This window comes from Pongo abelii, chromosome 12 (assembly GCF_028885655.2).
Source record: "Pongo abelii isolate AG06213 chromosome 12, NHGRI_mPonAbe1-v2.0_pri, whole genome shotgun sequence".
NCBI lineage: Eukaryota > Metazoa > Chordata > Mammalia > Primates > Hominidae > Pongo > Pongo abelii.
The window spans coordinates 64543225-64561498 of NC_071997.2; the positions used below are offsets into that span (position 1 = coordinate 64543225).

Genomic DNA, 18274 nt, shown 5'->3' on the forward strand with positions numbered 1-18274 from the left:
CATCCATCCATCCATTCCTTCATCATCTAATCATCTATCCATCTATCCTCTATCCATCTCAGAAAGATTTCCTGATCTCCTCTGTTGGCTAGACTTTATGCTAATGACTACTCTGTGACCTCTGGTTACTTGTTTTCATGTTGTGCCCATATTTAGCATATGATATTATATTAAGTCCTAAAATTACGGTAACACAGAACAGGCCCATTTCCCCACATTTTGATTCCTCCCCCCCATAATATTTCTTTCTATTTCGTACAAATGTGAAATATGTAATTAATACTACCTCTTCTTGGGAAATGTCTTACATCCAATATCCCAAATGCATTAAATACATCATTTAGGTGGTTGTGTGTGTGTGTGTGTGTGTGTGTGTGTGTGTGTGTGTGTGTGTTTGTGTTTTGAGACAGTCTTACTCTGTCACCTAGGCTGGAGTGCAGTGGTACAATCTCAGCTCACTGAGACCTCTGCCTCCTGGGTTCAGGTGATTTTCATGCCTCAGACTCCTGAGTAGCTGGGACTATAGGCGCATGCCACCACGCCTGGCTAATTTTTTGTATTTTTAGTAGAGATGGGGTTTCACCATGTTGGCCAGGCTGGTTCGAACTCCTGACCTCAAGTGATCCACCCGTCTTGGCCTTCCAAAGTGCTCATTTAGGTGTTTTTATATGAAACAGAGAAGAGGCCAGGGGCCAGGTATGGTGGCTCATCCCTATAATCTCAGTGTTTTGGGAGACAGGTGGGAAGATGGCTTGAGCCAAGAAGTTTGACACCAGCCTTGGCAGCATGGTAAGACCCCATCTCTACAAAAAAGTTAAAAAATTAGCTGGGCGTGATGGTGTGCATCTATACTCCCAGATGTTTGAGAGGCTGAGGTGGGAGGATCGCTTGAGTCCAGAAGTTTGAGACCAGCCCAGGCAACAACAATGAGACCCCCATCTCTACCAAAAAAAAAAAACCAACCAACAAAACCAAACCAAAATTAGCCTGGCATGGTGGCACACTCCTGTAATCCCAGCTACTTGGGAGGCTAAGGGTGAGAGGAGTGCTTGAGCTCAGTAGTTTGAGGCTGCAGTGAGCTATGATCACCCACTATACTCCAGCCTGGGCCACAGGGAGAGACCTTGTCTCTGAAAAATAAAATAATAAAATAAATAAAATAAAATAAAAAATGGGTGTCTCAGAGTCCCTGTCCAGGGACAAGGACACCATTCCTGATGGGTGTTATGTTTGGGATCTACTGGCTCTTTGTCCAAGTTTCTTCATTTTCTTTTTGAAGGCTTAGGTGCTGGTTGAGAGGGTGATGTAGGTTAGCTTGGTCTTCAGCTGTCCTAACCCCTGTTTGGACCATAGATCTTTTCCAAGTATCCTGGGCCCCCTAGAATCATTCACTTTCATTTCATTTCTGCTGAAGGCTCCTAAGAAGGGAAATTTTCATCTCTGAATTCAAACGTAAGCCAGAGCTTCTCCCACAGATAAACTTTCTCAGGAGTTCATGCCAAGAGACCTGGACTAGCAAGAATAAAGCAAAAGAGAAGGAGGGCTGGACGTAGCGTGCCTTGTGTTAGCTGGTTGTAAATGATCTCAGAATCTTGAGACACCTACTGCATTGAGAAGCTTCAGAGCTTCTCTCAACTCTGAGATTCACAGACAGTCAGTTCACTTGAAATGTAAACATCTTAGCTTTTGGAAGAGAAAAAGAGAAACTGTCATTGTGTGTTGGAATATGATCTAGGTAGAGCAGTGGTTCTCAACTTTGCATCACTGGGTGAGATTTTAAAAAGCATGAATGGCTGGGCATGGTGGCTCATGCCTGTAATTCCAGCACTTTGGGAAGCCAAGGCAGGTGGATCACTTGAGGTCAGGAGTTCGAGACCACCCTGACCAACATGGCGAAACCCTGTCTCTATTAAAATACAAAATTAACTGGGTCTGGTGGTGCATGCTTGTAATCCCAGCTACTTGGGAGGCTGAGGCAGGAGAATTGCTTGAACCTAGGAGGTGGAGGTTGGAGTGAGCCGAGATTGCACCATTGCACTCCAGCCTAGGCAACAAGAGCGAAACTCTGTCTCAAAGGAAAAAAAGAAGAAGAAGAAGAAAAAAGCATGAATGCTGGGCCTCAACAGAGTAAATGAATCAGAATCTCTGGGTAGAGTCTGGGCATGGTGCTTCTGAAAGCTCCCCAAGGTGTTTTCATGTCAAAGTCAAGGGTCTTGGTCTAAAAGAGAAGTGAGAGATGGCCATTTCAGATGAGCAGATGGGAGGGGCCTGTGATTATGGCTACTTTCCCTAGAGGTTTACAACCTTGAGGCCTCTCTTGGGCAGACAGAGAAGCCAGGAGGGTCTGGTGCACACTATTACTGAGGGTGCTAGCTTACTTTAAGCCCACAAGCTGAATAATTATTGTAATAAAAAGTAGACAAGGAAAAGATACCCACCAAAGGCTTGGGTCAGCCACAGCTTTACAACGTTCTGGTATAGAATGTTCTGGTACCCAGGAAGTATCATTGCCCTGTTGATACCTCTCGAGAGAGGTAGAAATGATCAGGGAGAGTGGAAGAGGTCATGACTAAGACTGAGGAGCATACAGGGGCCAAACCTTAGCAGCCTTAGGATTTCGTACGATGTGTGATGAATCTTGAAGGAGGAGCACAGCACAGCTGTGCAGGAAGGTGATCTCTTGAAGTCAGCATTGGCCCAGGGATTGAGTGGGTGACTGTGTTCAGTTCTTCACTGGAGGAGTTGTATGATAAATATGAAAAAAGGATATGTGATGCTTCAGGGTTTATAGAGACAAAACACCTCACGTATGTTGGTAAGTTGACAGTCTCTCACCAGTTTCTATGCTCTTGATGACATTTTATCCTCACATCTCCTGGGAAGGAAGGCACAGAACAGTGCAGGCACAGGCAGAAGACCTCAGCTTATGGGCTACTAGTGGCCTCCTCCTCTGTGTGACCTTGGCAGGAAGGGCAGGTATTGTGGCTTCTCCCTGGGGCATAAGAACAGAATTTTCTTGGGTCAGATTAAGATCTTCACCAATTTTAAGCACAAAAAGGTTTCAGCATCTCCCTTCTCATATATAATTCAGAATAAAATAATACTAAGCTATAGTGTAAATATAAATAAATGTAATAGAATTCTTATCTGATTACTTTGGTGTTTTTTCCTTTTTTTTTTTTTGAAAAAAGAAACCATTCTTCAAAAATTGTTTTCTCACACTCTTCCTCGACATTGCTGTTGCCTTAAGCATGGGCCTAGAGGCCAACTGGACCCATTTGGCCATCTAGCATGAACACATAGCCATGAGCCATCAATGAGTCCAGCTGGAGGTTGTCTTTCCCAGTGACAATCCCCAGCCCTGGAATGAATGGGGAGTGGGCCCGATTGACCCCCAAGCCCATTTCCTTCCATTTTTAAAATAATAGGCCAAGAAGAGCAAACCAACAGTTCTTGTTTCCCCATTAACTTGGGGGCAGTGTAATCTCCTGGAAAGAGCAGTGGTTTGGAGAGAACAAACTGGTTTTCAATCCCACCTCTGTCCTTTTCTATCTGGGGCTCTCTTTGCCTCTCTTCATTGATTAAATGATGTTGCTAGAGATTTCATGAGACTCTGTGAGGATTAGATGGTAAAGCACATGAGGGAAGGCTGCTTGGTCATCTGGTTTACTACAGGGTGAGTATCCATTGTCTGTAATACTTGGGACCAGAAGTGTTTTGGATTTTGGAATATTTGCATTATGTACTTACTGGTTGCGCACCCCTCCTAAAATCTGTAATGCTCCAAAATCTGAAACTTTTTGAGCGCTGCCATGATGCTCAAAGGAAATGCTCACTGGAGCATTTTGTCTTTTGTATCTTTGGATAAGGAATACTCAACCTGTATTACATTCTTGTGCCTACAGAGTGCCTAGCACACAGTGAGGACTCAATAAATATTTGCTGAGCACGCACTCTCTTTATCTGCACTCTAGTTCTTCTCACTGAGAAGGTGGATAATAGTGTGGAAAGTTCTTAATCACTCTCTAGTAAGATAGTAGTGTGGGTAGAGGCCTTCCTCTCTTGGATGGGTGAAATGTCCAAGGAAAGTAGTCTGAGGGATGGTCCCTTTGCAAATATTGTTTGTAGCTCAGGAATTTGAACTTATGGCCCTGAATCTGAACTGGTGCTGCAAAGCATTTTATGCCTGTGGTAGTAGATATTCAAATAATTATTTGTAGCAGACTCATAGACAGTAATGTTGAGTAGGTATTTCACAGCAAGGAACTGGGATGAGAGCCATAAGTACATGGTCTCAGGTGGTAAGAGATATATACTGTTCACATTTGTTTTATTTATTTTCGTGTGTGGAGTGGTAGCAATGCTCACTCAACAAGTTACCGTTTGTAAGAGAGTAAGAACTGATTATTTGGTCCTGTCTTCTCTGTGCTACCTTTTCACCCTCACTCAGGATGGGGAGGGCACAGAGCAGGGGTGGAAAGTGGGTGATTGGGGTGGAAGGTTCTGGAGTGCATCTCTCTTAGAACTCAACTTGTGGGCTGCCACATTTTGTTTTGCAGGGTGGAGTCTGTGGGATAATAGGTTCTCACATGGGGAGTAAAGGGAAAGAATTCTGACACTTTAAGGAGAATGGGAGCACCGGCCCTGCACCCAAGCCATTCAGAACAGTCTTCAGGGTCTTTAACAAGAGCCACTGATATAGTTTGGCTGTCTTGCCACCCAAATCTCATCTTGAATTGTAACTCCCACAATTCCCATGTGTCATGGGAGGAACCTGGTGTGAGGTAATTGAATCATAGGGGCGGGTCTTTCCTGTGCTGTTCTCATGATAGTGGATAAGTCTCATGAGATCTGATGGTTTTAAAAATGGGAGTTTCCATTCAGAAGCTCTCTTTCTGTCTTTGCCTGCTGCCCTCCATCTAAGACGTGACTTGCTCTTCCTTGCCTTCAGCCATGATTGTGAGGCCTCCCCAGGCAAGTGAACTGTAGGTCCATTAAATAAATCTCTTTCTTTTGTAAATTGCCCAGTCTCAGGTATGTCTTTATCAGCAGTGTGAAAACGGAGTAATACAGTTACGTTCTAGCTCTCCTTTTTTGACATCCCTGGGGTCTTGGAGAAGTGTTATATTTCAGGGATGTTGTAGAGCTCTAGGCTTTCAGGGCATGTCTTTTTTAATTTCAATTTTTTTTACATTTAAATTTATTTGTTATTTTTAAAATTTCAATAGCTTTTAGGGTAAGAGTGGTTTTTAGTTACATGGATGAATTATATAGTGTTAAATTCTGAGATTTTAGTGTAGTCAGGCCACATCATGTGGTCAAGTGTTTAAACCAGTGACTCTTGATAGAGAAAGAAAAGGAAGATCTGGTGTTGCTGTTTAAGAATTTGATAGTTTGTAGCTAGGATGAGTGGGCTGTGCTCTCTCTTCCTGTCAGGCTCCATCATCACTCAGGGCACTGCGTCTCAGCTACCTAGGAAGAGCTGATAGTTTCTCGCCTGGCCCTTGTTGTTTGGTTTGGAAGGGCTTTTGGTTTGTCTGTTACTTTGTCTGTGCCCCGTAAGTGAGTGACTGGCCACCCAAAATGAGTGATACTAAAGGGATATGAACCAGAGAATGCAGATTCAAGACCAACGTCTTCATATTAAGGAAGACTGGGCTTTGGGGAAAGAGGAGATCCAAAAATATCAAACAAGAGATGGGATGTGTGTGGCCGTAATATTGTAGAGATATCAGTTATCACTCAAGCCATGTGGAGAGTTGAGAGTCTTCTTGTGGTAAACACACGAAAAGTTAAGCTGTTCTTCACAAAAACTTGGGTGCTTGTAGAGAAGAACACATTATCTAGAGTATCATTTGTCTCGATTTTGCTACTCCCAGAGGGGCCAACTTTTGTGCTCGAATAAAGTCACTGCTGTGTGTTTGGAAGATGTCTTTACTTGCCAGAATGAATAGAATGTCCTGAAATTGCCTGGCTTCAGCATTTCAAAGTGAACTGGAACCTCAGGGTCCTTCATAACAAAACTGACCTTGGTCTTCTGGTCTTCATGAAATATTAACACTTCAGTGAATATTTCTCAGTTTCATCCACCCCAGATAGTTCTTACTCAGCCACGTGCTGACAATTTTATTTGTAGTTGGCTCTTAAATGGAACTGGAAGTACAGCCTAGTCTATCAATTACTGATAAATTAACCAATAACATTTCCTTTGTTTCCTTGCCCTCAAAATCTCAGAATCAGAACCTTTGAAATGGCCCCATGTTGTTTCTAAAGTCTCTGGGATGATACACATTCTTTGTTGTTTTCATTTGCCAGCGTGCACAGGAGCAAACCCCCACTTCTCCTACTTTGGAAAACGTTTTGACATAAATGTCTGGTTCTTCTGAACACTCTCATTCCAAGCATAGAATAATTATTAGCTTGGAGAGGCTCTGTTCTTTTTTTTTTTTTTTTTCCATTTAGTTTAAGATGTTGGGATCCCTGCCTACGTAAATGAAGTCAGGAAAGACACTGAGATGTTAAGATGTTTCTGTTTTCTTCTTTCCTGGGTGGGTTCTCCTAAAAATGTCAGCGTTCAATTGTTGGCTAGCAACCTGTGGCATTTAATTATTCTTGACGTTTAATCCATCATGGTGTGAAAAAAAAAGAAAATGTAGCCTGTCTACTCCTCCTCCTCTTCCAAGAGAAACAATCGAATAATTAAGATGGTAACTAAAGTTCTAAGAATAATGAGAAACCACATAAAGACTAGCATGATATTACTCTTAGAACATTAACAGGAAACAAGTTCTGAGGCTATCTCCTCCTACTTCATTTTTTTTTCTCTTCCTGTCCAGATAATCATGAGTCATCATCCTGTATAAATGAATAATAGTTTAACTTAAATAAGCCAATATTGTTTGGAGGTCGTTTATCACTTCACAGCTCTCATTCACAGTCAAGTCATGTGGAACTACACAACTTTCTTTTTGTGCACTGGAGCTGGAAATCTCGTTGAGTTTGGGAGGCCTTACTTCTGCATATTTGAATCTGGTGACCAAATTAAACATTGTTCTAAGTAAGCGGGTGGGTGGGGATGGTGATGGGCTGGGGCTGAGGTGGGGAGACGGAGAGCTGCCTTGAGAGGTTTTGGGCTTTCGCACTTGTGATTTCAGGGCATGGAAGCTGGATTTGGGTTTGAATAGTAGTACGTTGATAGTAGTGTGTGTGATAGAGAAGTGATCCTAAAACTTAATATTTCAATAAGAACAACCATAAAGGACAGAAAATGGGACCCTTTTTAAAAGCTAACTATAGAAATTGGATTCATACTGTTAGGACTAATGATTGAAAGCAAAGGAAAACTCAAGCAATGTTCCTCAGCCGGCACATTCAAATGATAAATTGCATTTAAGCACTGAAAGAAACAACAGCTGCAGTTAATGAAAAGCCAAATTTATCTAAATTTCTCCAGTTGATCAGTCAAAATAATCAGTATGGCTCTCACTCCATAATCACTTTTTGGTGGGGAAGGGGAGGAGGGGGGAGGTTGGAGAGGGGGAGGACAAAGAGGGAAGACAGGTCTCTATTTTTAAAGGTATAGTTTTCAAAAAGGAACTGTAAAGCTACTGAGTTGTAGAAAACACATTTTCTTGTTATCAATATCATCAATACTCTAGATTTGTTGTTTTATTTTTAACTCTCCTATGGATAATGCAGTTGGCTCTTGTATGGAATGAAGCCTATAGACATGGGCTGGAGGCGGGAAATCCGGGGGCGGGTTGTGATAATGATACAAATCTGAAATGCTTTCCAAAACATCCTATGTCCATTGAGCTGTTTCATTATTACAACACCTGTGAAATAGACAACAGGTATCGTTTGCGGCTATTTTACACAGACAGGCACCAAAGGTTTGGGGGGCCAAGTGACCTACCCAAAGTCAGCTAATAAGCTCCTCTGCAAGCTGGGGACATAAGAAGATGTCCACACTCCTCACAAAATGCTTTACTAGAAAACAGAAATAAATTCTTCACGCCTCATATCCTTACATGGTGAAAGCAGGAAAATCCTGTTGCAGAAACCACTTGGAGGAGCTGCCTTCAAAGGCTGCTTGGGGCCAGCTTCCCTCCAGCACAGAGCTCTGCGCAGAGCCTGCATGTGGTGTGGAATTCCATTAGAACTTACTCACCATATGTTTGTTTGCTGGTGTTCAATGGAACCTGAGGGAGGGCATAATGGATCTCCGTTACTAAACTGTGTGGAAGGCTTCCAGAGATTTAATAGTCTACCTTGAGGTGATGAATAGAGGGGCTCTTGTATGCCTTGCATAATCAGGGAGCCTTGGTGCTCTGAATGCGCCACGCTCTCCTCCAACACCCTTCTGGAAAAGTCTGTACAGCTGGCACTCCTGGAGTCATTTCAAAAGTGGAGACGGGTGGGGAGGGTGCCTTCCTCTCATCTTCCCTGAGAAAAGATTTGTGGGATGAGATGGCACTGATAGCTGGAGATTTTGAGTAGAAGGAAATAGGCTAGAGGAGTGGAGAGGAGAGGGAAGGCATTTGGTGACCTGGATTTCCCTCCTTGCGGCTGTAGTGGTCTGATCATTCTACCAAGGCCATGACTGTGAAGAGCACTGTGGGTGATGGCTGGTGGCTCACGGGAGCCGGCTTGTGCACGGCGCCTGAAGCCAAAGGTGAGGGACCACTGGTATTGCTGAACCATGAGGTTGCCAAATGGCCATGAAATTTTATTCCTTCCAGTTAATTTTCTCACTGATGTGCTTTTAATCCATATGGTGTAGAAAAAGGCTGGAAGGTATTTGTTGCAGGGGGGCGACAGAAATAGAACCATGGTAGAACTTTGCTGGTCTGTCTGCCAGGGAAATGAACACTTGAAAAGGTAGCAGCTCAAGGAGACTGAGCCCGTGAACTCAGGAAGGGCAGAAACCAAGCTGCTTCTCCAGTGGATCAAAGTCTAGATAGCTGTGAGAGTGGGAGACATGGAGAGTGCAGGTTATTAGTTCTTTTTATCATCCCTGTGGCTCTCTACCATCCCCTCTGGTCTTCTACCATCTTGTAGGTAACGTTTCTCATTGTTGCCTCATTTCCTTCCTTCCTTCCTTCCTTCCTTCCTTCCTCTTTCTCTCTTTCTTTTCTTTTCTTTTCTTTTTTTTTTTTTTGATGGAGTTTCGCTCTTGTTACCCAGGCTGGAGTGCAATGGCGTGCAATGGAGTGCAATGGAGTGCAGCTCACTGTAACCTCCGCTTCCCAGGTTCAAGTGATTTTCCTGCCTCAGCTCCTGAGTAGCTGGGATTACAGGCATGCGCCACCACACCCGGCTAATTTTGTATTTTTAGTAGAGACGGGGTTTCTCCATGTTGGTCAGGCTGGTCTCGAACTCCCAACTTCAGGTGATCTGCCTGCGTTGGCCTCCCAAAGTGCTGGGATTACAGGGGTGAGCCACTGTGCCCAGCCTTCCTTTCCTTTTTCGACAGGCTAACCCACACATTAAATCCTATCATGAAAACCAAAGCCCATCCCTCCAGTATGGATTCTGCATTGCACCAAAATATGAGGGCATTTTTGGTACCTGGAGCCATGTTTGAAGTGGATGGCATGCTGAAAGTTAGACAGACAGCCATCTTTTCATGGACTTGCCTGCAGGTTTGTGCATGAAGGAATCTTGCATAATTCTTCCAGTTTAAGCAAACTATGAGGCATTCGTTTTTTCATTTATTCAGCATCTACCATGTAGCAAGTACTGTGCCAGACATGCAGAGTACAACAACAAACAAGGCTTGGTGCTTGCCCTCTAGAGGCTTTCTGGGAATGCATTAAAATAAACCAGAAGTTGGTGAAGTGTTAGATGTATGGCAGAATTTCATTTTCCCATCTCTTTGTTTACACAGGGAACTCCAGGAATTGGGAGAGGATAATAGAGCTAATTGTAATGTCAAGGTAGAGAGAGTTTGTAATGTGACTTAAGGTTGGGAAGGGGCAAATTTTCTTTTAGGATTATAAAGTAAAATTATGTCAGACACTAGCCAAGGGTGCAGTTGGGCATGAATCTGTTGTCTAGACCTAATGGGGCAGTTATTGGCAGGAGATTGATCTCCCATGCCAGTGGGAGATGCATCTGAAACTGTTTTTAGGCACTTGAGGAGAACAAAAGAAATAAAGAGCAAGCTGAGCCAGAGTGTGGGCCACCTCCACTCCCTCAACTCCTGGGGTCCAAAGTTCCCCTTGTCTTTCCTCTAGAAGCAAAAGAGGGAGAGAAGAGCTTAGACTACAACACGTGGCAGGCTTTGAACCTTGCAAGATCGGGGATGCACCAAAGCTAAAGGAAGAGAATTAATCTCAGGAATGGAAAAGTCTGGGACTTCTGGAGCAAAGAAACTAGGAGAAGGAATGTCAGAAAATTTGGGTAGTTCAGCTAGCCTTTACTTATTTATACTTGTAGTGATGGTGGTATTCTTAGGGTGTACATGAAGATCAAAACAAGAAAGAGTTTCTAATCCAAACTAGGGTAGGAGGGTTTAGGGGAGAGTGGAAGAAGTGTACCATCATCTGTGAATCCTGAAGCCTCATAGACATTAGCACAGGACAGTCAAACAGAGGCCAGCAGATATTAGCTCTGTTATTTATTCTTCACAAATTCCTGTGCTTTCTCTGTATACACCTTGTCTTTTCTCCTTTGCAATATTATCTTCTTGAGGATTCTTTGTTCTTTTCTACCAGACTAGTGGTTGTGGATATACTTGGGACTCTTTTCCTTTTCCCAACGCTAGACTCTCTAGTTAGGAGGATCAATAGGTCTCTGGGGAGAGAGTAGGAAATTCAAAGGTCATAGAAAGATGAGGCATGGGACAGAGAGCTGCAGGGAGAATCATTACTCTTTCTTCTCAACCATAAAGTTTTCTGCAGTGTGACACGAATTTGGCCTTCCAGGCCTATTTCTCAGTCCTGCTGTAGTCACACTGGCTTCTGGGCCTTCCCTTGACATTCCTTGGTTTCTTTGCCATGCTATTGTTTATGAAGTTTCTGGTTTCCTTTACCAGTCCTAAAGGGGATGCTATCCATTTCCTCTCAGTCCTACCTGATGCAGCTTTGGGAAACCCATGAAAGACTCTTCTTAAAAACTCCTTGAGCATTTATTGGCAGAATCTTGTTTCTTAGAGGTAGCTGATTTTTTTTTTCTTCTAGATGCTTTTGGGATTTTTTTCTGTGATTTGCTGTTCCAAAAATTCATGAGAATGTGTCTGGATATGGATGTGATCCGTTTCAAAGTTAAAAACCCAAATTCTTTTCTCTAGGCCTTTTCCATTTTTTATCTGCAAAGTGGGAATAACTATTTACCTTCAGATTGTTGTGAGAGTTTAACAAGATGAAAGACATCAAAGCACAGTATCACCTGCAAGTTTACACCCTCCCCACCTCAGCAAATCCATACCTGGCCAATGAGCAAGAGTAGAAGATTTCTAAAGGTTCCCCAGTAGCCTTACATAGGGAAAGGTGGTGCTTTCATCTACAGAATATCTTCTCAGCATTTTTAAGCTTCTTTAATTGGTAACAGATCCAATGATCCAATTCAGCAGCTGCAGCAGGTAGAAGAAGGGTTGAAAGATTCTAAAAGCTACCTACTCCTGCTGCATTAGACATTTACATTATAACCATTGGCCTCATTTTCCTGTTTATCTCCTTAAACTTTTTTTTTAATCAGCTTTTTCCCCCAGGTGTGATTTACATATAATTATATTCACCCTTTTAAGTGTTCAGTTCAATAAGTTTTGGCAAATACTTATCATCACTGCCTCATTATACTCACGATAAAGAATATTCCCGTCACCCCAGAATCCACTGCATGCTTCTTTCCCTTTAATCACCTCTGCCTCCTTCCAGTCCCTGGCAATCACTGTTGGGCTTTCTATCATTTTAGTTTTGCCTTTCCCCATATTTCTTATAAATTGAATCATACAGTTAGGCAGTTTTATGTCTTGGGTTTCTTTCACTTAGCAAACTGCTTTCAAGATTCACCCATGTTGTTTTATGTAGGACGAACTATTTCCTTTATATTGCTGAGTAGTACCCCAATGTGTAGATATACCATAATATGCTTGTTTATTCACAGTTGATAGACATTTGGGTTATTTGCAGTTGTTGACTGTTACTAATAGTGACTATGAACATTTGCACACAAAACATTGTGCAGAAATATGTTTCCATTTCTTGGGTAAATACTATGAGTAGAATTGCTGTGTGATATGATAAGCGTATGCCAAAATGGTTTCCAAAATGGCTGTATAATTTTATATTCCCACCAGCAATGTATGAGTTTCAGTTGCTCCATATTCTCATCAATCCTAGGTATTGTCAGTCTTTTTAATTCTAGCTTTTTCAGAGAGAGTATAGTGGTATTTCATTGTGGTTTTAATTTGTATTTCTCTAATGATTAATGACGTTGAACATCTTTTTATGTGCTTGTTTGCCATTCATATTTTCTTCAAATCTTTTACTCATCTAAAAAATCAAGTTGTCTTATTATTATTGAATTGTGTTTTTAAACATGTTTTGGATTCAAGTCTTTCATCAGGTACAAATTTTGCAAATATTTTCTCTCACGCATTTTGTGGCTTGTATTCTTATTAATGGTCAATTTTAAAGATCAAAAGTTTTTAATTTGATAAAGTCTAATTTATCATGCTTTTCTTTGTATTTTCTGTGTCTATTTTTGCAGTATTTTCCTAACCCAAGGTCACAGATATTTTTTCTTATGGGTTTTTTTGAAGTTTTATAGTTTTAGCTCTTATATTTAGACCTGTGATGCTTCTTGAGTTAATTTTTATGTATTGTGAAAGGTTAGTGTCTAGGCTTGTTATTTTTCCAAAAGGATATCCAATTGTTCCAGCACTATTTGTTGGAAAAAACTATCTTTCCCCATGGAATAACCTTGACATCTTTGAGTAGATCTATTTCTGGACTCTTTTTTGTTCCACTGATCTATATGTTTATCCTCATAAACATATAGACTTAATTATTATAGCTTTACAGTAAGTCTTGAATCAGGTAGTGAACACTTTCTAACTTTGTTTTTCTTTTTCAAATTTATTTTAGCAATTTTGGGTCATTTCATTTTCCTATAAAATTTAGAATCAGCTTACCAGTTTCTACAAAAAGATTGCTGTGATTTTGATTGGGATCGTATTAAACCCTTACATCTATATGGGAAAGTTGGTACATTAATAATTTTGAGTCTTTCATTCATGAACATAGCATGTCTATTTATTCAGATCTTCTTTAATTTCTTTTAGCAATACTTTATTTTGTAGTTTTTAGTATGTCAGTATTACATATATTTAGACAAGTCTCTAACTCTTCATATTTTTTGACATGATTGCAAATGGTATATTTATATTTTAAAAGTAAATGTCCAATTATTTGTTGCTAATATATATAAATGCAATTGATTTTTGTATATTCATCTTGTATCCTGTGATCTTGCTAACCTCACTTTTTAGTTCTGGTAGCTATTTGTATATTCCTTGGGATTTTTCATATGGACAATTGGGCCATCTGCAAATAGAGACAGTTTTACTTCATTATTTTAACTCTCTATGATTTTAATTTTTTTTCTTCCCTTATTGCACTGGTAGAACATCAGCACAATGTTAAATAGAAGTGGTGTGAGCGGAGATCCTGACCTCGTTCCTGATTTTAGGGAGAAAGCATTCAGTCTTATCTCCATATATGTTAAAACTCCACAATACCATTTTCTTACTGTTTTAGATAGTCAACTATCTTTTAAAGACATTAAAAAATCAGATGAAAGTCTTTTATACTTGCCATTTCCATTGCTCTTCATTCGTTTGTGAAGATCTAAATTTCCATCCGATATTTTCCTTCTGCCCGAGGAATTTTAACATTTTTGTGATGCATGTTTGCTGACAAAGAATTATTTAAGCATTTGTTTTTCCAAAACATCTTTATCTTGTCTTCAGTTTTGAAAGATAAGTATGCTGAGTATAAAACTCTACATTGACAGTGTTTTCTTTTAGTATTTTAAACATGTCTCTCCATTGTCTTGTCATGCATATTTTTGGAGAAGTCTGCTGACATTCTTATTTTTGTTTATTTGTATTAAATGTGTCATTTTTTATTTGACTGCTTTTAAGATTTTCTTTTTTTTGGCATTTTTGGCACTTTTATGATAATTTGCCTTGGTGTGATTTTCTATGTCTATTTTGCCTGAAGTTTGTTGAGCTTCTTGGATTTGTGGATTTACAGGTTTCATCAAATTTAAAGTTTTTTTGCCATCATTTCTTCAAATGTTTTTTTTTTTTTTCTGTCTCAATCCTAGTCCTCTTTTCCTTTCAAAACTTCAATTAAATGTAGGTTAGACTGGCTGATATTTCCCCAAATTCACTGAAGTTTTGTTTTGCTCTGTTCATTTTTTAAATTCTTTTTTTTCTCTCTGTGGTTTACAGAGAATTTTTATTGCTATGCTTTCAAATTCACTTTTTGTTTTTGCAATGTTTAATATGCTGTTAATTTTATCCAGTGTATTTATCAATACATATTCCTAGAAGTTCACATGGTTCTTTTTTATATCTTCCACTTTTTTTCTCATCACATTTATGTTTTAAAAATATCCTTGAATATATGGAATATATTTTTAATAGTATTTTTAAGACTTCTCAAATAATTTAATTATTTCTGTTGTTTCTGGGTTACTTTCGACTGGTTGAATTTTCCTCTAGTTATAGGTCATATTTTTCTGCTTTTTTTATTTTTACATGCTTATAACTTTTAATTGGATTCTAGTCATTATGAACTTTATGTTCATTCATGCTGGGTTTTGTTGTATTCTTTAAAGCATGTTGAATTTGTTCTGCATATAGTCATGTTACTTTACTATTAGTCTTATCATTTCCAGGCTTGCTTTTAAGTTTTGTTACGGCCTGTGCAGCACAGCCTTTATTCTACTGATCATTTAGCTTCACTATGAAACCACCCCCATTCTGAGGACTCTCTATTCAGTTTCCTGTGTGTCATGAGATCCCTCTTCTGTGGTGGTTTGGAATTTGAACATAAACTCTTTCTAGCCATATGTGAACTATGAAAATTATTTGATCTATTGCTTTCCAAAGTTTCACCCCATATTATGTACAGATTATTTCTCAAAGACTTGAGGGCATCCCTCTGCAGTTCTCTGGAACCCTCTGTGCAGCCCCACTTACTCTTGTCTGCAAATTCTAGACACCTTGGCCTCCCTATCTTTGCTTCCTAAATTTAGTGAGAAAAAGTCAACTGGATTCCCTTCCTGTTTGAGTTCTCCCTCCTGTACTGAGGCCTGGAAACTCTCTAGGCAGTGATCTGGGTTAGTTTTACTGCTCATCTCATTTGTTTCCTTTCTCTCACAGATCATAGTCCCATGATATCTGCTACACATGTCTGAATACTATTTCATATATTTTGTCTGATTTTCAGTTGTTTACAGAGACATTTCCCATAGCAGTTAATTCTTCATTGGTAGAAGTGAAAGTCCTAGACTTTTAACAAAGGAAGCAATTGATGCACAAATACATTCCTTATTTTAAAAAAAAAAAAGGCAAATAATACTGGTTGAATGCACTTCCCTCTAGATTTCTTCACCTTTCCCCATCGAATGTCACCTCTACCCTACATCAGTCCTTTCTGTAGAAGTAACTACTATTACCAGTTTGGTGGGGTTTTTTTTTTCTTTTTTTCTGAACTCATTCAATACATTTACAAATTTATATGTGTTTAAATAGGAATATACTATGGTTTTATATTTTTTGAGATTTGAACATTTTTGTATAAATGAAATTTGTACAACTTGTCATTTTCACTTAGTGTACATCTGTGATATATTGCCTTATGAGTTTAAATAAATATACCTTATTCTTTTAAACTTCTGCATAGTATATTAACATGAATATGGATATATAGATATACTATATAGTGTACTATATAGTATCTAGCTTATCCATATGAATATATTTTAATTCATTTAACAACTTCCTGTCTTTAGTTTTGCTACCTTTCCGACCAATAAGTAGTTATGGACTACTGAATATTTGATTTAAAAAAACAACTTGTAACCAATATTAATCATTCAGAATGGTGACTAATATGTCAATTGAAATAACATAATATTAAAGCAAATAATCCCTGCCCCCAGGTTATAAAATGGAACATTGCTAGTTTTTAGAAATTTCCTTTATGTTTCTTTCTGACATAATTCCCTCTACCCTTCAAACATAACTACATACTACTCTTCTGTGGTAATCATTTCTCTTGTTTACTTTATACTGTTACCACTAATGCTTGTCAGTAAATTGCATTGCATTTCCTTCTCTTTTTGAACTTAATACAAATGGAATGACACTGTAAATATTCTTTTGTCACTTGCTTCTTATCGTCATTTCTGTTTGTGAAATTCATTGACACGTATTATTGATATGTACTTAATTTTATTGTGGTATGTTATTCTACTTTAAATATGCTACACTTTATTTTTTCCATTCTACTGTTGATGTACATTTGGGATGTGTCCAATTTTAGGCAATGTTCCTATGAACAACTGGTACAAACCTTCTGAGGCATGAGTTTCTCTGGTGTATATATCTAGAATTGCTTGGTCATAATGCATGTATGGGTTTAACTTTTTTAGGCGCGGCCAAATTTTTTCCAAAGGAGTTTTGCAAATATATACCTCCACTAACAGTGTTTGAACTTGACATATCATCCACATCCTCACCAGCACTTGGTATTGTAAAATATAATTTTTTCAAATCTCGTGCCAGTATAGTAATTGCTAATTGTTTTTTTAATTTGCATTTCTTTGATGATCAGTAAGGTCAAGAACCTTTTCATGTTTATTGACTATTCAAATTTCCTTTTTATAATTAATTAATTAATTAATTAATTTATTTTTATTTTTTGGGACGGAGTCTTGTTCTGTTGCCCAGGCTGGAGTGCTGGAGTGCAGTGCACTATCTTGGCTCACTGCAACCTCCGCCTCCCGGGTTCAAGCGATTATCCTGTCTCAGCCTCTCAAGTAGCTGGGACTACAGGTGCACACCGCCATGCCCGGCTAACTTTTGTATTTTTGGTAGAAATGGGATTTCACTTTGGTGGCCAGGCTTGTCTTGAACTCCTGACCTTGTGATCCACCCACTTGGGCCTTTCAAAATTCTGGGATAACAGGTGCGAGCCACTGTGCTGGGCCTCAAATTTCATTTTTTAAATTCAAGTCTTTTGTTCATTTCTTTTTCTTGCTTCTCTTTCTTCTTTCCTCCTCTTTTTTTCCTTCTTCATGTTCTTTTTTTTTTTTTTTTTTCCGCAATTTGCAGGAATTATACTATAATCTGGATTGCCATTCTTCTTTAATTACATGAGTTGCAAATATTGTTATCTTCCCACTATCTTTATGGTGTCTTTTGATGAACACAACTTCTTAATTTTCATATAGTCTGTTTTCCTTTTATTTACTACAAAGTTTACTTTTTGTGTCTTATTTAAAAACTCTTACATACCACGAAGATATTACCTAAAATATTATATCTTTACTTTTCACATATAGGTGTTTAGGATTAAATAACTGGATTGATTACCTGTATGTATATGTAGGTAAAGGTAAATTTTAATTTTTCTCTAAAGAATACCTGATTATAACAGCACAATTTTCTTTTGAAATTTTGTTCTTTTTCCACTGAACTACAATGCTAACTCAATTATATATCAGTAGTCCTGGTAAGTATTGTTGAGTTTCTGGGTTCTCTGTTTTGTTTGATTTTCTCTGTTTCTGCCTTTTAGCCTATACCAGGCTGTTTTAATAATAGTAGCTTTATAATAATTTTTAATAATTAGTAGAACAAGGTCCCCTCCCCCCAGTTTTCTTCTTCATGCTTATCTTGTTCAAGAATAGCCAATACTTTAATAGTTTCACATGAATTTTAGAATCAGCTTTCAAGTTTCAAAACAAACATATACGTACATGCACATTTGTTTCTCACTTCTCTCTCTCTCTTCACCCTCCCTGCCCCATTCACACGCAACAAACTGTTGAGATTTTGGTATTTATTCTATTGAATATATAGATCAATTTAGGGAGAATGGATATCTTTATTACTGGAGACTTTTGATCCCATAAAGTCTACTTTCTATTTATTTACATTACAAATCTTTAAAAGCAGTATTATTTTTTCCATAGAGGTTTTTTTATTATTTTATTAAATTTATTCCTAGATAATCCATATTTTACAAATGATGTT

The 18274-nt window shown here is 38.9% G+C and overlaps 1 long non-coding RNA gene across 6 annotated transcripts in view; it reads left to right on the plus strand.

The window, feature by feature from the left end:
• LOC112132119 (uncharacterized) overlaps positions 1-18274 on the plus strand; it is a 353510-nt gene that overhangs the window by 84887 nt on the left and 250349 nt on the right. Inside the window, exon 1 of one of the 6 annotated variants that reach the window (XR_010136279.1) lies at positions 6899-7032. The exons of 2 other annotated variants lie outside the window; for them this stretch is intronic. This is a non-coding gene — a long non-coding RNA (uncharacterized LOC112132119). Of the gene's footprint in view, positions 1-6898; positions 7033-18274 lie in introns of those variants that run through there. 3 more of the 6 variants (XR_010136276.1, XR_010136277.1, XR_010136278.1) reach the window with 3 other exon arrangements.